This window comes from Neofelis nebulosa, chromosome 5 (genome assembly GCF_028018385.1).
Source record: "Neofelis nebulosa isolate mNeoNeb1 chromosome 5, mNeoNeb1.pri, whole genome shotgun sequence".
Taxonomy (NCBI): Eukaryota; Metazoa; Chordata; class Mammalia; order Carnivora; family Felidae; genus Neofelis; species Neofelis nebulosa.
This window is the reverse complement of record NC_080786.1, coordinates 158,822,119-158,844,970: the sequence shown is the minus strand read 5'-3', so window position 1 is coordinate 158,844,970 and position 22,852 is coordinate 158,822,119. Positions and strand designations below refer to the sequence as shown.

General features: G+C 39.1%; 1 long non-coding RNA gene across 1 annotated transcript in view; it reads left to right on the top strand.

Annotated features, from left to right (window-relative positions):
- The window catches only part of LOC131512983 (uncharacterized), a 30,861-nt gene that overhangs the window by 4,717 nt on the left and 3,292 nt on the right, over positions 1-22,852 (top strand). The window lies entirely within an intron of this gene.

The window sequence follows — 22,852 nt, the reverse complement described above, 5'->3', positions numbered from 1 at the left end:
GGTGCTATGTCATGTCAAGCAGTCATTCAAGTAGAAAAGCAGGAAGTAGTCTCAAATATGAAATTTCTGGATGTTAGCTGTGTTAAATAAAATAAAATTCTTTAATTAAGAGATGAAAGGAAAACCTACAAGGCAAAGATAGGGGATGAGCACAGACTTAATACTATAGAAAAGTAAAGTCCCACAACTATAGGACGGAGTCTCAGAAGAAAATGTCATAAATGATGATAAAGTAAAATTGACAAAAGAAATCAAGAGGCTTGGGGAAGGGAGTATGGATATTAGAATATTGATCTCTCACAGTGGGATGGCACAGATATTTTCTAAGTTAAAAAAAATCAAGAAACAGTTATAAAGGGTCCCAGAGAGAGAAGAACTTAAACAGAAATGAGCATGAATTAAAACCAGAAAAAATCAGAAAGTAAGCAAGGAGAGGAAAGTTGTGATGAAGAGGCAGCCTTTCACTTTCTTGTCCTCTTTAGTGCGTGGTCAATAGATATTCTCTAAATATGCTAAATCTAAGAAAAGTGTTAGAATATAATATATGAAAGAAGAAACTGGAGTAATTAAACAGATTGAAAACCTTTCATATTACCAGAAGGAAAACACCCAACTTCAGAAAGAAGAAAGTGAAATAACAAGAATGAGAAAATTAAAAAAAAATTATAAATAGAAAATGTAAGATGCTGGCATTAAGACAAAAAAAAATCTGTTATGCCAAATTCACATTAAATTAACTCATTGAAAGAAATAGCAAAGCCAACATATATGTTATAAATAAGAAATTAAAGTGATTCAGAAAAGACCCATTCAACCTTAGGAAGACAAGGCAGATTGAATTTAAGACACAAATTATGAAACAAGATAAAATGTCACTGTATATTTATAAAGGAGATAAAATTGTCACAAATCTCAATACACCAAATAATATAGCAATAAAAATATGTGAAACTGGCTACTTCTTTGTGACATGGGATTACTTTTCCCTGTTCCACCCACTAAGTACAACTAAAAATCTGGATATTGTATATAAAACAAACCTAAAAAGATTCTACAAGGTACAGAAAAGAAGGGAGACCACCAGGGACATTAGGAACTGAGGAACAACATGGTGGTGAGTTCTCTGGGTTTTCTTTCTGCTTTATACATTTCAGGCTGGAGCTGAAAAAGCTGGTAACCTAGAAATAACAATGATGCAGACAAAACTAGTCCCAACAAAAGCTTGCTCTTGGATCAAGGAAAGGGATCAAGTCAAAGGATCAGGAAAGGGACAACCTAGAAAGGCAGAAAACTTTGAGACATTAATCTCTCTATTCTAGTTATAAACCACATAAAAGGAAAACTATGGCCCCACTCCCACCATGCAAACAAAGGCCAAGTGGAGGAGCCTAGACTTTCACCCTCACAAGAATGATACTACAGAATGCCAAATAGAGAGCCAGGCTTTTCATCCCCATTAGTTGGAAATGAAGCATGACTCCTTGCAGCTCAGTGGAGACCACAGAAAGAATGGATTTCCACCTTTATCCATCAGTAATGAGGTATATTTCTCCCTCCTCACTGGAATGGTGTCAGTGGATCCTGTTGAAGACTTAGGACTTACATATTGCTCAGCAGGAATGAGGCCACCTCCAGTGTGGTTATCAGTGGAGACCACATGGGGAGCTGGAACTCCCTCCATCACCCAGAAGTAACAGAGTTCTCCTCTCCTTGTGTATCACTGGAGGGTTTCATGGGGAACAGGGACTTCTACCTCTATCTGACTGTAACAAGATAGTGCCCCTTCTCTTTGCCAGAGCACTGTCAAAGAAAGCCAACTAAAACAAGATTTAAAACAGATCCAGAATCTCCTAACATAATACAAAAATGTCCTGATTTTAATCAAACATTACTAATTATACCCAGAATCAGGAGGATCTCAAAATGAACGAAAAAGACAATCAATAGATGCCAACACTGAGGTAACAGATGTTAGAATTATCTGATGAAAATGCTTCAGTGAATAATTACAAACATGCTTGAAACAAATGAAAAATAGAAAGGCCTCAGTAAAGAAATGGAATAGAAAGTCTTAAGAAATAGAAGGTATTAAGAAGAACCAAACAAAATTTAAAACTAACAGTAGAATGAGGAACTTGACAAGAAATTAAAAAAACAAACAGTAGAATGAGGAAAGAGTCCATGAACTGAAATATAAAACAATAGAAATTACCTAATATGAACAATAGAGAGATAATAGACTAAAAAAAAATAAGCAGAGGCTCAAGGACCTATGGGACTGTGACAAATGATTTGACATTCATGACATCAGGGTCCCAGAGGGAGAGGAGAAAAAGGGTAGGGTTGAAAAAGTACTCAAAGTTTTTTCCACAAAGGTGCACCATCAATTCAATGGAAGAAAAATTGCCATTTCAATAAATGATTCTGAAGCAGTCGGACATTCATAAGTAAAAAAAAAAAATGAACCTCCACCTAAATCTCACACTTTATATAAACATTAATTTTACATGGATCATAGAACCAAATGTAAAACATAGAAATAATGAAACTAGGGGCGCCTGGGTGGCGCAGTCGGTTAAGCGTCCGACTTCAGCCAGGTCACGATCTTGCGGTCCGTGAGTTCGAGCCCCGCGTCAGGCTCTGGGCTGATGGCTCGGAGCCTGGAGCCTGTTTCCGATTCTGTGTCTCCCTCTCTCTCTGCCCCTCCCCCGTTCATGCTCCGTCTCTCTCTGTCCCAAATATAAATAAAAAAACGTTGAAAAAAAAAATTAAAAAAAAAAAGAAATAATGAAACTATTAGGAAAAAAATAGAAAAATTTTAGGATCTAGCACTAGGCAGAATTCTTAGACTTGACACCAAAAGCATGATACATAATAGGAAAATTTATAAATTGGAGTTTATCAAAATCAGAAATGTTTGCTCTGTGAATGATCCTGTTAAAAGGGTGAAAAGCTATAGAGTTGTAGAAAATGTTTGCAAACCACATATCTGAAAAGGTCTAGTAACTAAAATATATAAAGAACTCTCAAACTTCAATAGGGAAAAAGATAATCCAGCTAGGAAATAGGCCGAAGACATGAAGAGAAATCTCACCGAAGAAGATATTGATGGAAAGTAAACACATGAAAAGATGTTCAACATCATTATTCATCAGGAAAATGCTAATTAAAAGCACAATGAGATATCATCGCGTATTTATCAGAATGGCTAAAATGAAGGGTGGTGTTAGTACCAAATATGGCTGAGGATATGGAGAGACTTAACTTATATGATGTTGGAAGGACTAGAAAATGGTATAGGAATTCTGGAAAACAGTTTGGAAATTTTTTTAAAAATGCAACTATTGTATGACCCAGCAATTTTCATTCCTGGGCCTTTATCCCAGAAAATTGAAGATTTACACTCACACAAAAACCTGTAAACAAATGTATATAGCAGCTTTATTCATAAAAGCCTCAAACTAGAAGGAACAAGTTGTCCTTCAGTGGGTAATGGTTAAGCAAACTGTGGCATATCTGTACCATGAAATATTAGCAATAAAAAGAAATTAGCTGCTGATACATACAACACCTAGATAAATCTCTAGAGAATTATGCTGAGTGAAAAAACACTTATCCCAAAACACTTGTGAAATGACAAAATTAAAGAAATGAAAAACATATTAGTGATTGCTTGTAGTTAAAGGATGGAGTAGAAGTAGGAGGGAAAGGGATGTGACCATAAAAGAGCCCTAGAGGGATCCTCTATGGAACTGTTCTGTATCATAACTCTGTCAATGTCAATATCCTGGTTGTGTCATTGTACACAACACATTGTATAGTTTTATAAGATGTTACCATTGGGAAAAGTCGGGTAATGCATACACAGGGTCTTTCTACATTATTTCTTAAAACTGCATGTGAATCAATTGTCTCAGAATAAATTATTTAAAAAAATTTAAGTACATGAAACATTACAAAATTTGTTTCGCATTTGAAAATCAATAAATGTAATTCACCATGATAACAAACCAAAACAGAAAAAAAGCTATGATCATCTCAAAAGATGCAGAAAACTATTTGATAAAATTCAATATCTTTTCTTGATTAAAAAACACCCTAATAAATGGAGAGATATACTATGGTAATGGTATTGTTAAGATGTTCTTTCTCTCCAAATTGATCTATTGGTTCAATTAAAAATTTAACAGGCTACTTTGTAGAATTGATAAGCTGATTTTAAAATTCAAATGGGAATGCAAAGGACCCAGAATAGCTGCAATCATTTTGAAAAAGAAGGTTGGGGGAATAATACTAATTTCGAGACTTATAAATTGTAGTAATCAGGACAGTGCAGTATTGAAACAAGATAGACAAATAGATCAATGGAACAGAATAGAGGCCAAAAATAGATCCACACATATATTTACAACTAATTTTTTTTACAAAGGTGCAAATGTAGTTCAGTGCAAAAGAAGTCTTTTCAACAAATGGTACTGTGATAATTGTATAATATGTAAAAATGAGCATTGATCCATATCTTGAACCATATGCAAATATTCACTCAAAATAGATAATTTAAAACATAAAACTAAAATTTATGGAAAAATTTTGGGTGTGGGCACTTTATACATATGACTCAAAAAGCAAGATCCCATTTTTTTTTTTTTGAAGAAAACGCTGAAATGGACTTCATAAACAACAACAACAACAACAAAACTTCTGCTCTTTGAAAGACATTGTTACGGGAATGAAAAGACAAGCCACAGACTGGGAGAAAAAAATTGCAAATCATACATCTAATGAAGGACTTGTATTCAGCATGCATTAAGAACCCTCAAAACTAAATAATGAGACTAACAACCCAATTTTAAAAAACAGACAAAGGGTTTGAAGAGACACTTCAACAAAGAAGATATATGGATAACAAGCACAGGAAACCTCAACATCATGAGTCATTAGGGAAATACAAATTAAAACTACAATGAGATTAGAATGGCTACAATTTAAGACTGATCATACCAGTTGTTGGTGAGACTGTGAAGCAATTGAATTCTCTTATATGCTGCTGGTGGGAGTGTAAAATGGTACAACTACTTGGAAAACAGCTTGTTTCTTAAAAATTTAAACCTATATCTATCATATGACCCAATCATTTCACTCTGAGGTTTTTACCTAAAAGATATGAAAAGGTATGTCCACACGAAAATTTGTATACAAATGTTCATAGCTGATAAATGTGTGGAGAAATGGTCATGGCCATGAATTATCAACAAGACTCCATTTTTTTGTAGACTTTCTTTGAGGGGGGGGGGAAGTTTAGCAACATCTGTCATTTTTTCCCCAAGAGAAACTTAGTCCTCAGCTTGTGGGAAGTTGGCTCCAGGGTTAGCTCCTTCATTTGAACATTTTGGATCACTCTGGATATTCATAAAGCAATAGAAACAAAACTGTTACAGAAATACACACTAAAATATGTTAGTTATGTGTTTGTGAGGATTTTTCTTTACATGCCCTATTTTCTTTGCTTAATTGTTATTAGTAAATTTATTCCAAATGAACACTTTGTTGAAAACATTTTAATTGTGTGGCTGTTAGTACTTTTGCAAAAGTTGCTTATTAAAACTTCTAAACAAAGGCTAATTTCATCAGTGGCTATACTTGGTATTATTTTTATCCCTAAGTACTTCAGTGTGTGTTTCCTAAGAATAAGAACATTGTCTTACATAGCCAGTGCAGTGATCAAATTAGGAAACTTAATATTGACACAATGCCATCCACAGACTATATTCAAATTTTGATGATTGTCCCAATAATTCCCTTTATAGCATTTTTTCTCTTCTGGCACATGATCCAGTCTCAGGTCACATGTTGCATTTGGTCGTCATGTCTCTAGTCTCCTTTAATCTGAAACAGTTGCTTAGCCCTTCTCTATGTTTTGTGACTTTGACATCTTGGAGTAATATAGACCAGTTATTTTGTAGAACATGCCTCAATTTGGGGTAGTTGGATGTTTCCTCATGATTTAGATTCTAGTTATGCATTTATATCATTACGTTATGGGCAGGAATACCACAGAGATGATGTTGTGTCTTTTTAGTGTACCCTATCAGGATGCCCATAATGTCTGTAAGTTTCAGGTTTGTTTTTTCTTTTCTTTTCTTTTTTTTTTTTTTTTTAATATAGGTGTTTGGTTCCTCTTAAACCATTAATTGAAAGAGTTTTCTTTCCCCACCAGCTTAAATCTTTGCTTTCCCTTCCCCTTTTAACCCATGTTTTTCTTCGGGCCTCTTGCACTCTCCCTTGAATATGTACAGTTCAGTGGTCATATGAATGGACACCCTTCCCATTATGGGTGGACACCCTGCCCCCTCTGTGGCCTTCTTCTTTCATAGACCCTCCACAGACACACACACTATACACACAGGGTAATTTGAGGTGGCTCATAGGCCTACATGTAAATGCTTAAACAAATGTTAGAAGAGAGTGTCCTTATGACTTGGGGTTAGGCAAAGATTTTTTAGGACCCACAAAAAAGCAATAACCATGAGATAAAAATGGAATATTAGACATTATAAAGATTGAAGTCTTCTGCTTATCAAAAGATCACATTGGGAATATGGTGATTAGACAAGTCATGGAGTGCAAAAAAATTTGCAAAATATATGTAATAAAAGACTTGTATTCAGATTTTTAAAAGAACTCATACACAACTACGTACATAGAACTAGAAAACCACACAACCCAATAAAATTGGGCAGGAGATTGTAACAGGCACCTCACAATGGAGTGACTAGTCAGTAAGTGCTAATCATTAGCGATCAGGGAAAAGAAAATTAAAACCATGATAAGATACCACTGCACACCCACCAGAACGCTAAAATTAATAAGACTGGTAATATTAAGTGTTGACACAGATGAAGCAACTATAATGCATACATTTCTGATGGAAGTATAAAATGGTACAAACACTTTGGAAAACAGTTAAAACGTTAAACAGATACTTACCATACAATCCAGCAATTCTTCTTTTAGGTATTTATCCAAGAAAAATGAAGATATTGGTCTAAACCAAAATCTGTACTGAAGAGTTCATAGCAGCCTCATTCATAAAAGCCCAAACCTGGAAACGCGTCCAATTATCATCAGTATGTCAAGGACTGACTACTCATCAATCAGACTACTCATACAATGGAAATTCACTCTACTCAACAACAGAAAGGAATAGATTCCTGACAACGTGGATGGACCTCAAAAACATTATGTTGGGTGAAAGAACCCAGAAAAAAGAGTGCATACTGTATGATTCTACTATTATGCAACTCTAGACCAGACAAATCTAATCTATAGTGTCAGAAGGATGTCAGTGTCTGCTTGGGGTATGGGATGAGGCCCAAGGTTGGGGATGCCAATGTTCTTGGTTGTGGTAGCTGCTATGCAGGAATGCACGTTTGGGAAAACTTAACCTAACTATACACTTAAAACAGGCTCATTTTATTGTATATAAATTTGTTTTAGTAAAGTTGATTTGAGTAAAAGAATACAAAGGTCATGGTATTTATATTGTACAGGACACATTTGGGGCCAACAAACATTAAATGAGAGGAGGAAGGACCTCAGAGTGTGGGCTACTTTTCATAATGATTGCATTTCAGTGACAGCTATTTATGCAGCAAATGACACGACCGCAATTGTTATGAAGCAGAAACTATAGGACACAATAGGAGAAACAGAAAGAAATCCCACTATTAGATTTAGTGCTCTTCTATCAGTCCAAAACAGATCCAGGGGACACAAGGAGGTTAGAATGGAGAAGTCCGATATAGCATGGTGTGGTAGGTCTTGTGAATAGCTGTCGAAGTCTGTGCTCTGATCATAAAGAATACACATTTTCTGTTCCAGGACACATAGAAGAATCATGAAAACTGACCACAAATTAGGCCACATGAACATTTCAATTCGAGATAGAAATAATGTAAACAACACGATAAAACTAAGAATCAAAACAAAATTTAAGTGTTCTTTTGCCTGTGTATTTTAAAACTTTGTTTAAAAACTCTTGTGTCAAAGGATAAATACAAACCAATTTCAGAATTGCTAGAAGATGTTGGTAATGAAAACATATCAGAATCCAGGGAGTGTTACTTGGGCAGTGGTCAGAGACAAACTTACAGCCTTATATTTATATCAAGAAAAACAAAAGAAAGAAAAATAAATGAATGAAATGTCGAATTCCAAAATTTAAATTAATAACAATTGAATAAACTGAAAGTAGCCATTAATAAGGGATGGTCAGAAATTAACAAGTTGGAAAACAGAGAAACGGTAGAATTAACAAATAAAAGCCCAGTTCTTTGAAAACAACCAACAAAATAAATGAGTAGTAGATAACCTAATCCAGAAACGTAAAACCATATATACACATAGCAGAAGTCCTAAAAGGAAGAAGAGATGACCATCAAGATAGAGAAAATTAAATCTTAAGAGATTACTTATAACTCTAGGCTGAAATACCTGGGTGAAATGGTAATTTTCTATGACTTACCAAAATTGAGTAAATAAATACAGAATGTCAAAGCAGATGTATTCACATAGAAAAATTAGAAACGTTTCTCTCCATCTCCCACCCCCAAATCACCATGCTTCAAAAGGAGCTAAGGAGAAAATTAGATGCCATCACCCATTTAGCCCATCCCCCCCACCTCCCCTCCAGCAACCCTCAGTTTGCTCTCTGTATTTAAAAGTCTTATGGTTTGTCTCCCTCTGTTTTTATCTTATTTTTTCTTCCCTTCCTCTGTGTTCATATGTTTTGTTTCTCAAATTCTACATGAGTGAAATCATATGACACTTTTTTTTCTCTGATTAATTAATTTCACTTTGCGTAATACACTCCAGTTCCATCTACATGGTTGCAAATGGCAAGATTTCATGCTTTTTGATCACTGAGTAATATTCCAGTGTTTGTGTGTGTGTGTGTGTGTGTGTGTGTGTGTGTGTGTGTATACACACATATATATACACATATATATATATACACATGTATATACATATATATATACACACACATATATATATACACACACACATATATATATATACATACCACAACTTCTTTATCCGTTCACCAGTCAACAGATGGACATTTGGGCTCTTTCCATAATTTAGCTATTGTTGATAGCACTGCTATAAACATTGGGGTGCATGTGCCCCTTTGAATCAGCATTTTTGTATCCTTTGGATAAATACCTAGAACTACCTTTGTAGGGTAATTCTATTTTTAATTTTTTGAGGAACCTCCATACTGTTTTCCAGTGTGACTGCACCAGTTTGCATTCTCACCAGCAGTGCAAAAGGGTTCCCCTTTCCTCACATCCTCGATAATCTCTGTTTTCCCGAGTTGTTAAATTTAGCCATTCTTACTGGTGTGAGGTGGTATCTCATTGTGGTTTTGATTTGTATTTCCCTGATGATGAGTGATGTTGAATTGAGCATCTTTTCACGTGTGTGTTAGCCATCGGGATGTCTTCTTTGGAAAAATGTCTATTTTATGTCCTTTGCCCATTTCTTCACTGGATTTTTTTTGGGGGGGGGTGTTGAGTTTGATAAATTCTTTATAGATTTTGGATACTAAGTATTTATCAGATATTTTATTTGCAAATATCTTCTCCCATTCTGTAGCCTAACTTTTAGTTTTGTTGATTGTTTCCTTCACTCTGCAGAAGTTTTTATCTTGATGAAGTTCCAGTTGTTCATTTTTGCTTTTGTTTTCCTTGCCTCTGGAGACATGTTTAGTAAGAAGTTGATGTGGCTGAGGTCAGAGAGGTTTCTGCCTGTGTTCTCCTCTAAGATTTTGATGGCATCCTTTCTCTCACTTAGGTCTTTTATCCATTTTGAATTTATTTTTGTGTATGGTGTAAGAAAGTGGCCCAGTTTCATTCTTTTGCATGTCCTGTCCAATTTTACCAACACCATTTGTTGAAGAGACTGTCATTTTTACATTGGATATTCTTTCCTGCTTTGTCAAAGATTAGTTGACCATATAGTAGTGGGTATATTACTGGGTTTTCTATTCTATTCCATTGATCTATGTGTCTGTTTTTGTGCCAGTACCATACCGTCTTTATGACTCCAGCTTTGTAATATAGCTTGAAGTCCAGAACTGTGATGCCTCCTGCTTTGCTTTTCTTTTTCAAGATTGCTTTGGCTATTCAGTGCCTTTTGTGGTTCCATACAAATGTTAGAATTGTTTGCTCTAGCTCTGTGAAAAATGCTGGTGTTATTTTGATAGGGATTGCATTGAATGTGTAGATTGCTTTGGGTAGTATAGACATTTTAACAATGTTTGTTCTTCTAATCCATGAGCATGGGATTTTTCCCCATTTCTTTGTGCCCTCTTCAATTCCTTTCATAAGTGTTCTATACTTTTCAGAGTACAGCTCTTTTACCTTTTTGTTTAGGTTTATTCCTAGGGATCTAGGAATACCTCGATGTTTTTGTGTGTGTGTTCAATTGTAAATGGAATTGATTCTTTGATTTCTTTTTTCTGCTGCTTCATTATTGGTGTATAGGAATGCAACTTTGCTGAATTCATGTGTTAGTTCTGGTGATTTTTGGTGGAGTCTTTTGGGTTTTCTACATAAGAGTATCATGTCATTTGCAAATAGTTAAAGTTGACTTCTTCCTTGCCAGTTCGGATGCCGTTTATTTCCTTTTGTTGTCTGATTGCTAAGGCTGAGACTTCCAGTAGTATGTTAAATAGTAACGGTGAGAGTGGACATCCCTGTCTTGTTTCTGACCACAGAGGAAAAGCTCTTAGGTTTTCCCCACTGAGGATGATATTAGCTGTGGGTCTTTCATACATGGTTTTTATGATGTTGAGGTATGTTTCATCTATACCTACTTTTTTGAGAGTTTTTTTTTTTTTTATCAAGAATGGATGCTGTATTTGCCAAAGCTTTTTCTGCATCTATTATGAGTATCATATATATGGTTCTTATCCTTTATTTTATTAATGTGGTGTATCACATTTATCAATTTGTGTATATTGAACCACACCTGCAGCCCAGGAATAAATCCCACTTGATTGTGGTGAATAATTCTTTTAATGTACTGTTGGATTTGATTTCCTAGTATCTTGCTGAGAATTGTTACATCCAGTTCATCAGGGATATTGGCCTGTAATTCGCCCTTTTAGAGGGGTGTTTGTTTGGTTTTGGAATCAAGGTAATGCTGGCCTCGTAGAATGAGTTTGGAAGTTTTCCTTCCATTCCTATTTTTTGGAACAGTTTGAGAAGAATACATGGTAACTCTTCTTTAAATGTCTGGAAAAGGTCTGTATGCTGAAAACTATAGAAAGCTTATAAAAGAAATGAAGAAGACACAAAGAAGTGGAAAAACATTCCATGCTCATGGATTGGAAGAACAAATATTGTTAAAATGTAAATACTACCCAAAGCAATAGGTACATAGAATGCAATCCTAATCAAAATTGCACTGGCATTCTTCTCAAAGCTAGAACAAACAATCCTAAAATTTGTATAGAACCACAAAAGACCCCAAATAGCCAAAGTAATGTTGAAAAAGAACACCAAAGCATCACAATCCTGGACTTTAGCCTTTACTACAAAGCTGTAATCAAGATAGTATAGTATTGGCACAAAAACAGGCACATAGACCAGTGGAATAGAATAGAGAACCCAGAATTGGACCCACAAACATAGGGCTAATCTTTGACAGAGCAGAAAAGAGTATCCAATGGAAAAAAAAGACAGTCTCTTAAGCAAATGGTGGGAGAACTGGATAGCAACATGCAGAAGAATGAAACTGGACCACTTTCTTATACTATGCACAAAATAAACTCAAAATGGTTGAAAGACCTAAATGTGAGACAGGAAATGTCAAAACCGTAGAGAAAAAAATAGGGAACAACCTCTTTGATCTCAGCCTCAGCAATTTCTTGCTCAACACATCTCCAAAGGCAAGGGAAATAAATGCAAATATGAACTATTGGGACCTCATCAAGATAAAAAGCTTATGCACTGCAAAGGAAACACTCAACAAAACTAAAAGACAACTGACTGAATGGGAGAAGATATTTGAAAATGACATATCAGATAAAGGGTTAGTATCCAAAATCTATAAAGAACTTACCAAACTCAGAACCTGAAAAACAAATAATCCAGTGAAGAAATGGGCAAAAGACATGAATAGACACTTTTCCAAAGAAGACATCCAGATGGCCAACAGACACCTAAAAAGATGCTCAACATCACTCATTATCAGGGAAATACAAATCAAAACCACACTGAGATACCACCTCACACCGGTCAGAGTGGCTACAATGAACAACTCAGGCAACAACAGATGTTGGTGAGGATGTGGAGAAATGGAAATTCTCTTGCACTGTTGGTGGGAATGTAAATTGGTGCAGCCGCTCTGGAAAACAGTGTGGAGGTTCCTCAAATAATTAAAAATAGAACTACCTTATGACCCAGCAATAGCACTGCTAGGAATATATCCAAAGGATACAGGAGTGCTGATTCATAGGGGCATATGTACCCCAATGTTTATTTTATTTTATTTTTTTTCAATATATGAAATTCATTGTCAAATTGGTTTCCATACAACACCCAGTGCTCATCCCAAAAGGTGCCCTCCTCAGTACCCATCACCCACCCTCCCCTCCCTCCCACCCCCCATCAACCCTCAGTTTGTTCTCAGTTTTTAAGAGTCTCTTATGCTTTGGCTCTCTCCCACTCTAACCTCTTTTTTTTTTTTTTCCTTCCCCTCCTCCATGGGTTTCTGTTAAGTTTCTCAGGATCCACATAAGAGTGAAAACATATGGTATCTGTCTTTCTCTGTATGGCTTATTTCACTTAGCATCACACTCTCCAGTTCCATCCATGTTGCTACAAAGGGCCATATTTCGTTCTTTCTCATTGCCATGTAGTACTCCATTGTGTATATAAACCACAGTTTCTTTATCCATTCAGCAGTTGATGGACATTTGGGCTCTTTCCATAATTTGGCTATTGTTGAAAGTGCTGCTATGTACACCCAATGTTTATAGCAACACTCCCAACAATAGCCAAATTATGGAAAGAGCCCAAATGTCCATCAACTGCTGAATGGATAAAGAAGATTATATATACAATGGAATACTACTTGGAAATGAGAAAGAATGAAATCTTGCTATTTGCAACAATGTGGATGGAACTGGAGGGTATTATGCTAAGTGAAATAAGTCAGGCAGAGAAAGACAGATCATATGTTTTCACTCATATGTGGAACTTGAGAAACTTAACAGAAGACCATGGGGGAAGGGAAGGGGAAAAACAGTTTCGAACAGAGAGGGAGACAAACCGTAAGAGACTTAAATACAGAGTCTCTTACAGAGAGAGAACAAACTGAGGGATGATGGGGGTGGGGTGGGAGAGTGAGGGAAATGGGTGATGGCCATTGAAGAGAGCATTGGTTGGAATGAGCACTGGGTGTTGTATGTAAGCAATGAATCTTGGGAATCTACCCCCAAAGCCAAGAGCACACTGTGTACACTGTATGTTAGCTAACTTGACAATAAATTATATTTAAAAAAAAGAAGTGCTTTACAATTATAACAAATAAAAAAATAAAAAAACAAATGTCTGGTAGAATTCCCCTAGGAGGTCATCTGGCCCTGGACTTTAGTTTGTTGAGAGATTTTTGATTACTGATTCAATTTCTTTGTTGATTATGGGTCTGTTCAAGTTTTCTATTTCTTCCTATTTAAGTTTTGGTAGTTTGTATGTTTCTAGGAATTTGTCCATTTCTTCCAGATTGCCCAGTTTGTTGGCATATAATTTTTCATAATATTCTCTTATAATTGTTTGTATTTCTGTGGTGTTGGTTGTGATCTGTCCTCTTTCATTTGTGATTTTACTTACGTGGGTTCTTTCTCTTTTATTATTTTATTTTAAAGTTTATTTACTTTTGAGGGGGAAGGGGGAGAGAGAGAGAGAGAGAGACAGAATCCCAAGCAGGCTCTGCATCATCAGTGCAGCGCCCAATGGGGGGCTCTAACTCATGAACCATGAGATCATGACCTGAGCTGAAGCTGGATGCTTAACCGACTGAGCCACCAGTGCACCCTCTCTTTTCTTTTTGATAGGTCTGGTGAAGGGTTTAATTCTTTCTAAAAACTAGCAATTAGTTTCACTGATCTGTTCTACTGGGGTGTGTGTGTGTGTGTGTGTGTGTGTGTGTATTATTTATTTCTGCTGTGATCTTTATTATTTCCTTTATTCTGCTGGCTCTAGTCTTTATTTTCTGTTCCTTTCCTAGCTCCTTAAGGTGTAAGGTTAAGTTGTGTATTTGAGGCTTTTCTTGCTTCTTGAGGTAGGCCTGTATTGCTATATACTTCCCTCTTAGGACCACCTTTGCTGCATCCCAAAGGTTTTGGACCATCGTGTTTTCATTTTAATTTGCCTCCATGTATTTTTTAAATTTCTTCTTTAATTTCCTCATTAACCCATTCATTCTTTCATAAGATTTTATTTAATCTCCATGTATTTGTAATTTTTCCAATTTTTTTCTTGTGGTTGACTTCAAGTTTCATAGCATTGTGGTCTCAAAATATGCTTGGTATGGTCTCAGTCTTTTGTACCTGTTGGGGGCTGATTTGTGACACAGTATGTAATCTGTTCTGGAGAATGTCCCAGGTGCACTTGAAAAGAATGTGTATTCTGCTGCTTTAGGATGGAATGTTCGGAATATATCTGCTAAGTCTATCTGGTCCAGTGTTTTCATTCAAAGCCATTGTTTTCTTTTTGATTTTCTGCTTAGATGATCTTTCCATTGCTGTAAGTGGGGTGTTAAAGTCTCCTACTATGATTGTATTATTATCAATGAGTTTCTTTATGTTTGTTATTAATTGATTTATATATTTAGATGTCTCAAGTTGGGGATATAAATATTTACAATTGTTAGATCTTCTTGATGGATAGTCCCCTTAATTATGATACAATGTCCTTCTTCATCTTTTGTTATAGTCTTTGGTTTAAAATCTAGTTTTTCTTATATGAGTATGGCTATTCTGACTTTCTTTTGGTGTCTGTTAGTATGATAGATATTTCTCATCCCTTCACTTTCAATCTGCTGATGTCTTTAGGTATAAAATGAGTCTCTTGAAGGCAGCACATAGATGAATCTTGTTTTTTAATCCATTCTAATACCCTGTGTCTTTTGATTGGGACATTTATTCCATTTACATTCAGAGTGATTATTGAAAGATATGAATTTAGTGCCACTGTGTTACCTGCAAAGTTGGTGTTTCTGGTGATGTTCTCTGTTCCTTTCTAGTCTTTGTTGCTTTTGGTCTTTTTTTCCCCACTCAAAGAGTCCCCTTTAATCTTTCTTCTAGGGCTGGTTTAGTTGTCACAAACTCCTTTAGTTTTTGTTTGTCTGGGGAAGTCTTGTTTCTCTCTCTCTTTTTTTACTGTTTATTTATTTTTGAGAGATGGAGAGAGAGAGAGGGAGAGAATGAACGGCGGGGGGGGGGGGGGCACAGAGAGAGAGGCAGACAGAGGATCTCAAGTGGACTCTGCACTGACAGCAGCAAGCCTGATGTGGGGCTCCAGCTCATGAACTATGAGATCATGACCTGAGCCAAAGTTAGACACTCAACCAGCTGAGTCACTCAGGCACCCCTCTTGTCTCTCTTTCTACTCTGAGTGACAGACTTGCTGGATAAAGTATTCTTGGCTGCATATTTTTTCCTTCAGCATGTTGAATATATCATGCCACTCCCTCCTGGCCTGCCAAATTTCTGCAGACAGTTATGCTGTGAATCTGATCTGTCTTCCCTTGTAAGTTAAGAAATTTTTTCCGTTTTTGCTCTCAGGATTTTTTCCTTGTCTGTGTATTTTGTGAATTTGACTATACTATGTCTTGGTGATGGCTGGCTTTTGTTGAATTTAATGAGAATTCTCTGTACTACTTAGATTTCAATGTCTGTTTCCTTCCCCAGATTAGAGAAGTTTTCAGCTATAATTTGCTCAAATAAACCTTCTGCTCCTTTATCTTTTCTTCTGGGACTCCTATGATATGAAAGTTATTATGCTTTAAGGAGTCACTGAGTTCCCTAAGTCTACACTCATGATCCAATACCTTTCTTACACTCCTTTTTTTTCAGCTTCATTATTTTACATAATTTTATCTTCTACATCACTGATTCATTCCTGTGTTTCATCCATTCTTATTGTCATTGCATCATTCAGTTTTGCATCTTCATTAAAGCATTTTCTTTTTTTTTTTGGCCTGACTTATCTCTGCAGTAAGGGATTCTCTAGTGTTTTCTATGCTTTTCTCAAGCCCAGCTAGTATCCTTAGGGTTATTGTTTTAAATTCTGGTTCAGACATCTTACTTGTATCTGTATTGATTAAATCCCTGGCCATGACTTCTTCCTGTTTTTTCTTTTGGGGTGAATTCCTCCATCTTGTCATTTTGTCTGAGTCAATGATGTGTGTGTGTGTGTGTGTGTGTGTGTGTGTGTGTATGAGAGAGAGAGAGAGAGAGAGAGAGAGAGATTGTTAGGAAAACCTATTGTATTCATGCTCCTGAGAGTAATAGCTATATTCAGAAGAGGTAAAAAACACAAACAAAAAAACCTCCCAAAACAAAAACAAAAAAATAAACAAGATCCCATTTCCCTTAGAGCTGAAGATTTGCAGCACTTGACACTCAGTAGACTTGTGCATGTGAGTGGTTTGTGCTGGTCTCCTGGGAAGAGGGCCTGTTGCTCTGGTTCTCAGGTGTTCTTGCCCTAGTGAAGATGAACCTGCAGGGGCCCTGGGTGAGGATGGGGGCTTGGTATAAGCACCTCAGGCCTCTACTGGGTGGTGCTGTTTTGCTCCCTGAAGTCAGCCAGTTTTGATGGGAGCAGATAATGGCCTTACACAGCTCTTTTATCCCTGGATTGGGGAGCTCCTGCCTGCCACTCTTCAGAAAGCCCTCACAGAAGAGCAAACAATCACCTCACTTGTGTCCCTGGGTTCTGCCAGATCCCCACCTGCACCCTGCCAGCGACTGAGCTGTCTGCCCGCCAGGCAGAAGAGCACTCATGTATTTTATCCTGTGCAGCTGGGTTTCAAAACTCCAAATTAAAAAAAAATTTTTTTAATGGTTATTTGTTAAACCATTAAACAGAGAGACAGAGCATGAGCATGGGAGGGGCCAAACAATGGGGCGACACAGAATCTGAAGCAGGCTCCAGGCTCTGAGCTGTCAGCACAGAGCCCGACGCGGGGCTCGAACTCACAAACCGAGAGATCATGACCTCGACCTCGAGCTGAAGTCGGACGCTTAACCGACTGAGCCACCCAGGCACCCCTCAAAACTCCAAATTTTAGAGATCTGCATGGTGTGGACCTGTGCTGATCCTCTGGGGGAGGGTCTCGCTGTGCTGTGGCTGGTGCAGTCTTGTCCCAGAAATGAGTTGTGTGACTGCATAGCAGTTCAGAATTTATTGTAAAACGTAGCTAAAAGCCACCACCAAGGTTTGCTGTCCTCAGCCAGAGTGTCTTTGTTCCTATGCTAGGGAACAGGGCAACATGCTGGCGCCACAGGGAGAGGCCATGGCGTCACTCCCAAATGCACTCAAAACAGGGGAACTGCTGCTCTCTGTGTGAACTAGGGGATTCTCCAACCATGTTGCCCGGTCCCGGGTCTCTGCCCTCTGTCCCCCGAGAGCACTGCCAAGCCCATCAGGCACGACCCTGGCGATGGTGCAGACCTCTAAAATTTCAGACTCTGTACTCCGCTGTTTATGAAATCTTGTGGTATTCAGCCCCTCTCCCTTTTCCAGCCAATGGTTTTGGGGAAGAGTTTTTCTCGTATAATTCCCAATGAGTACTTTCACTCTTTCTCTCTCTTTTTCTTTCTTTTTCACTCCTCCTTATCTTAGCACCCACAGCTCTTCTCTCCCTCAAACCTACTCTCTGCAGTTCCTACCTTACATAATGTGGTCATTTTGTCTACCTCTAGTTATGCAGTTTTGCTCTCTCAGTACTCAGATAGACTTCTTGGGTGTTCAAAGTGATTTAATATTTATCTAGCTGTGTTCAAAGGACAAAGCAAGCCTAGGGTCTCCCTACTCCCCCACCATCTTGAACTCCTCCTCTCCCTGATTAAAGTTTAAAAAGTAAAAGCAAAAAACCAATGACAAGTTGAGAACAAACACTTGGAAGTTGTCACTAAGGGCCACCTATTTAATATGTACAGTTTCAGGAAATGGAGAAGAAAAAAACAAGAACAATTGAACAGATGGCAAGGGCCACAAATATGCCTCTTCTTAGAGCAAATGAATCTCAACATACAAATAAGTGCTTAGCATCATTTGTAGTAAGAGAAATCAAATCTGTGCACTGAAATACTGGTTCTCAGCCATCAGATTAGTAAAACCCCAGAGGCTTGACAGGCGATTTCATTGGTGAGACTGAAGGGGGGCTCAGTGTACTTGTTGGCCATCCCGTGGAGGGATTGGCTGGGTCTAACAAAGTTACAGATGTGTTTCCCTTGGTCTGTTCTAAAGATGCACACATGTGCAAGAACAGGAAATGACACATGCATGGAGTTTTCTTTGCAGCCTTGGGATTGGAAACTGCCCAAATGTCTTTTTGCGTGATACTGTTTGAACCCATGGCAGACCCAGGAGATGGAAAACCCAATCACTACAAGTTAGGAAGAATGAGCTAGAGTACCCTCCAGCTTGTGTTGTTAAATGAGGACATGGAGTGCAGCTCTGTGAATGCAGGGCACTTCCTTTTGTATGGAAATGTGTTGCAAAAAGAAACCGTGAAAGAACTAACTAGAAACCAATGGAAATGGGTGCCTGCAGGGTGCCTTGACCTTTGACTTTTGAACCAGGTCAGTATTTTACGTATTTGAACAATTAAATTAAAAAGAAAATATTTTTGATATTGAAAAGAAGCTGAGGAAAAATGGCAGAGTTTATTGATAGTAGAACCCCACACAGGAAAAAAATCATTTCAAGTACTTTGAGAACACAGTAGCTTTTCCACCCACTATTGGTGCCATACAGGATGGAGAAGTCCAGAAGCAAGCCCTACCCTTCCATCAGAGTTTAGGAGGAAAAACAACTTGTAGAAGATAACTTTGGAAAATTGTGGAAGTTTAAATATGGCCCAGGCATTGATGATATAGAGGCTATTTTTAGCTTGGTATTATATTTTGAATTTGATTCAGCAATAGTATTACGCCTAATGTAGAAAGCAGTTCTTATTTTTTTAGAGATGAATACTGAAGTATTTATGTGTGAAATGTCATAATGTCTGTAATTTCAAATGTCTCAGCAATGAGGTCATTAAAGCAAGAATGGCAAATGTAAGATCGGCAAAGCTAGAAAATGGGTTCAGCGATGGTCATTGCTCTGCTCTCCCTACTCTACTCTGTGTTTGAGATATTTCATAAGTGAAAATAAAAATGATGGCAATAAATGAATAAGCAGGATCCATTTGGGACAAGAGGTTGGGGTGGGGGCATTTAAGCTGGGCCTTGAGCATGAAGAAGTCACTGTTGAGAGAACAAGGGTCTGGGTCTCAGCAGGAGCAGGAATGGGGTCACAGGCCATGAACACGGTCTCCTGACCACTCATTTTTGCCATCTTTCCTTATGTCGAAAAAGTATTCCCACAAAAAACGAATAACCTATCATGGAGGCCTATTCTCCTAAGAGGCCATCCTTCTCTGCAGGCCAAGTTTGAGCTCATCCTCCTACATGAACCAGATGCGTGCCTGTTCTGCCAGCAGCTTCTCTGGAAACGGGGACGGATGTCTCAGACACGGAGCAGCTGCTGCTCTCAGCCCCGAGGAGAAGAGGGAAATTGTGTATGCCTCTTCTCTGTCCCAAAGAAGAGTCTTAGGGACCCGTTGCCCCCTCTCAGCCCATCCACGGGGCTGAGACCTGGTCGAGGGCAGGCCCTTCGTGTTCTTTCGGCTAAATACTGTCTGAAGAATCCAAAGTGTTTAGAAGCCAAAGTGATATAATCCATGTTCAGGATTATAAACTTTATTTTTATAAACATATCAATTCATCACTCACTGACCCCACCAACATTCTAGACTCTCCAGTGGATTTTCACAGGCTCACCCAGGAAGTTTTTTTTAAATTTTTTTTTAATGTTTATTTATTAATTTTGAGAGAGACAGAGACGGAATGTGAGTGGGTTAGGGGGAGAGAGAGAGGGAGACAATCCAAAGCAGGCTCCAGGCTCCGAGCTGTCAGCACAGAGCCTGATGCGGGGCTTGAACTCACGAGCCGTGAGATCATGACCCGAGCTGAAGTCGGATGCTCAACCGACTGAGCCACCCAGGTGCCCCTTACTCAGGAAGTTTTGAGAGTGTGTAAGCCCTGACTGTGTGGCCAAGGCAAGGCTGAGAGACAGGCTGCATATCAGTTAGAAAACGTGTGTCTTTTGCGGCTATAACAAATCACCACAAAATTGATGGCTTAAAATAACGCAAATTTAATCCTTTATGGATCAGGGGGTCAGAAGTCCAAGATGGGCCAGTAGGGCTGATTCCTTCTGGAGGCTCCAGGAAAGACTCCATTTCTTGCCTTTTCCAGCCTTTACAGTCACCTTCACTCTTTGGCTCCTGGCCCTTCTGGCATCTACAAAGGCAGCAGCATTCAGTCTTCTGGTTCCTACCACTCTTCCCCTCTGCCCCATGCCCATCTCCTCCCTGTGATGTCACTGGGCTCACCTGGGCAATGCCCTGTAATCCCTCTGTTGAGAAGATGTGTACTGTAAAGGGAGAATGGAAGCATCAGGAGGGCAGGGAAGCCTAAGAGGGGGACAGCCCTGCTCATGGTGCCTGGCAGCTGGGCTCCACATAGAGGGGTGGGCAGCCTCACAGGCCCTGACAGGAGATCTTTGTCCTGGCAGACAGGAAGGGTACACCCAGTGTGGGCTGATGGCCCTAATTCTAGAAGTGAGGGGTAGGAGAGGGGAGCAGGCGTTTACAAGGACTAGAGGGTGAGGCATACGGATGGGGTGTATAGTTCTAACTAACACGGCTGCATAACAAATTATCACCAACTTAGGCACTTAAAAAAACACAAACAGACCATCTCATGGTTCCTGTGGGTCTGAGGTCTCGGCACGGCTCAGCTGGGTCCTGTTCAGGGTCGTGTGGTAGAACCAAGCTGTTGGCCCATCTCATCTGAGGCTTTGGGACCTCTATCAGACTAACTAGTTGTGAGCAGGATTCAGTTCCTTGCAGTTGCAGAGGTGGGGTCCCCATTTTGTCACTGCCCACCCTCAGGTTCTAGCTGTGTGGCCTCTCAATGGGCAGTTCGCAGGAAAGACAGCAGGAGAAATCTCTCTGACATCTTTTAGGTCTGACCCACCCAGGAGAATCTTCCATTTGATTAAATCAAAGTCAACTGATTTGGGACCTTAGTTACTCTGTAAAATTCTTGGTTAATACAGTGTAACGTGATCCCAGGGGTGATTCACACTCAGGGGAGGGTGTGAAGGGTTTATACTCCAGAGGTAGATCATTATGAAGAAATAAATACCATGTTCTATCTACAAAAGGGGGGATGTGGCTGCATTAATCGAGGCACAAAGGGATTTCGCACCCTGGGAGGCTGGACACATGACCATGGGGAGCAAGAAAGGAGAATGTGCGAGCTTTTGGAGCCAATGTAGACAGGAAAACCAGGGGTACCAATTCTGCCTTTTCTTTTCTTTTCTTTTTTTTTTTTTTTTTTTTTTTAAGGTTAAAGCATCTGTACCAGGAAATGTGCAGATCTAACATGTACAATTCTAAGGATTTTGAGAAATGCGCCCATGTAATCCACACACCATCAAGATAGACAGTGCTCCCTCTGTCTAAAAAGTCCCCTGTGCCTTGCAGGCCAGGCCTCACACACAGAGGCAATTGCTGCCTGAGTTTTAGCGCCAGTGATGAGTTTTGCCTGACCTCGAGCATCCTGTGAATGGCTATGCCTGACTTCTTTCACTCAGCGCAACATGTGTGAAACTTACCCATGTTCATTTGCTCCCTTTTTGGTTTTTTTGAGTAGTGTTCATGGCATGGGTGAACCACAGTTTGCTTGTGCATTCTCCTGACGATGGACAGTCAGCTTGCTTCTAGCTTTTGACTCTTATAAGTAAGGTTGTACATTCTCCTACTGGTGTAGAGGTGATGTTTTCATCACTCTTGGCCGATACTCAGGAGTGGAGGGGTGAGTGGTGTGGTGAGCACATGTATGATTTTAGGAAACCACTGAGGAAATGCTAAGTGGCTGTGTCCTTTCATGCTGACACCAGCCACACGCGAGCCTCGCGTCCTCCCGACCTTTGGCACAGTCAGGCTAAGTTCAGCCATTCTGATGTGTTGTCAGGGTTCCGCTGGTGTTCCCTGAGGAGGCCTTGAGACTCAACTCTAGAGGTGGGCTCTCAGTGTCCAGGGGACCCTAAGTGTCATTGTCTCGGCAGCTGGACAGGCCACACCCTTGGTATCACATGGCTGTCTGTCTCTTTAGAAAGTGGCTGCCAGACCAGCAGATGGGGACTCTGGGCTAGAGACATCCCCCTGGTGGGGCTGGCTCCGAGGGTCTTGGCCAGGACAGCTCTCTGATTTGTGCTGCCCACGTGCTTCCAAAAATCTTAGACAGAAAAATATACCTTCCTGCATATCCTTAGCATAGAAAATGCATGATGAAGGGGCGCCTGGGTGGCGCAGTCGGTTAAGCGTCCGACTTCAACCAGGTCACGATCTCGCGGTCCGTGAGTTCGAGCCCCGCGTCAGGCTCTGGGCTGATGGCTCGGAGCCTGGAGCCTGTTTCCGATTCTGTGTCTCCCTCTCTCTC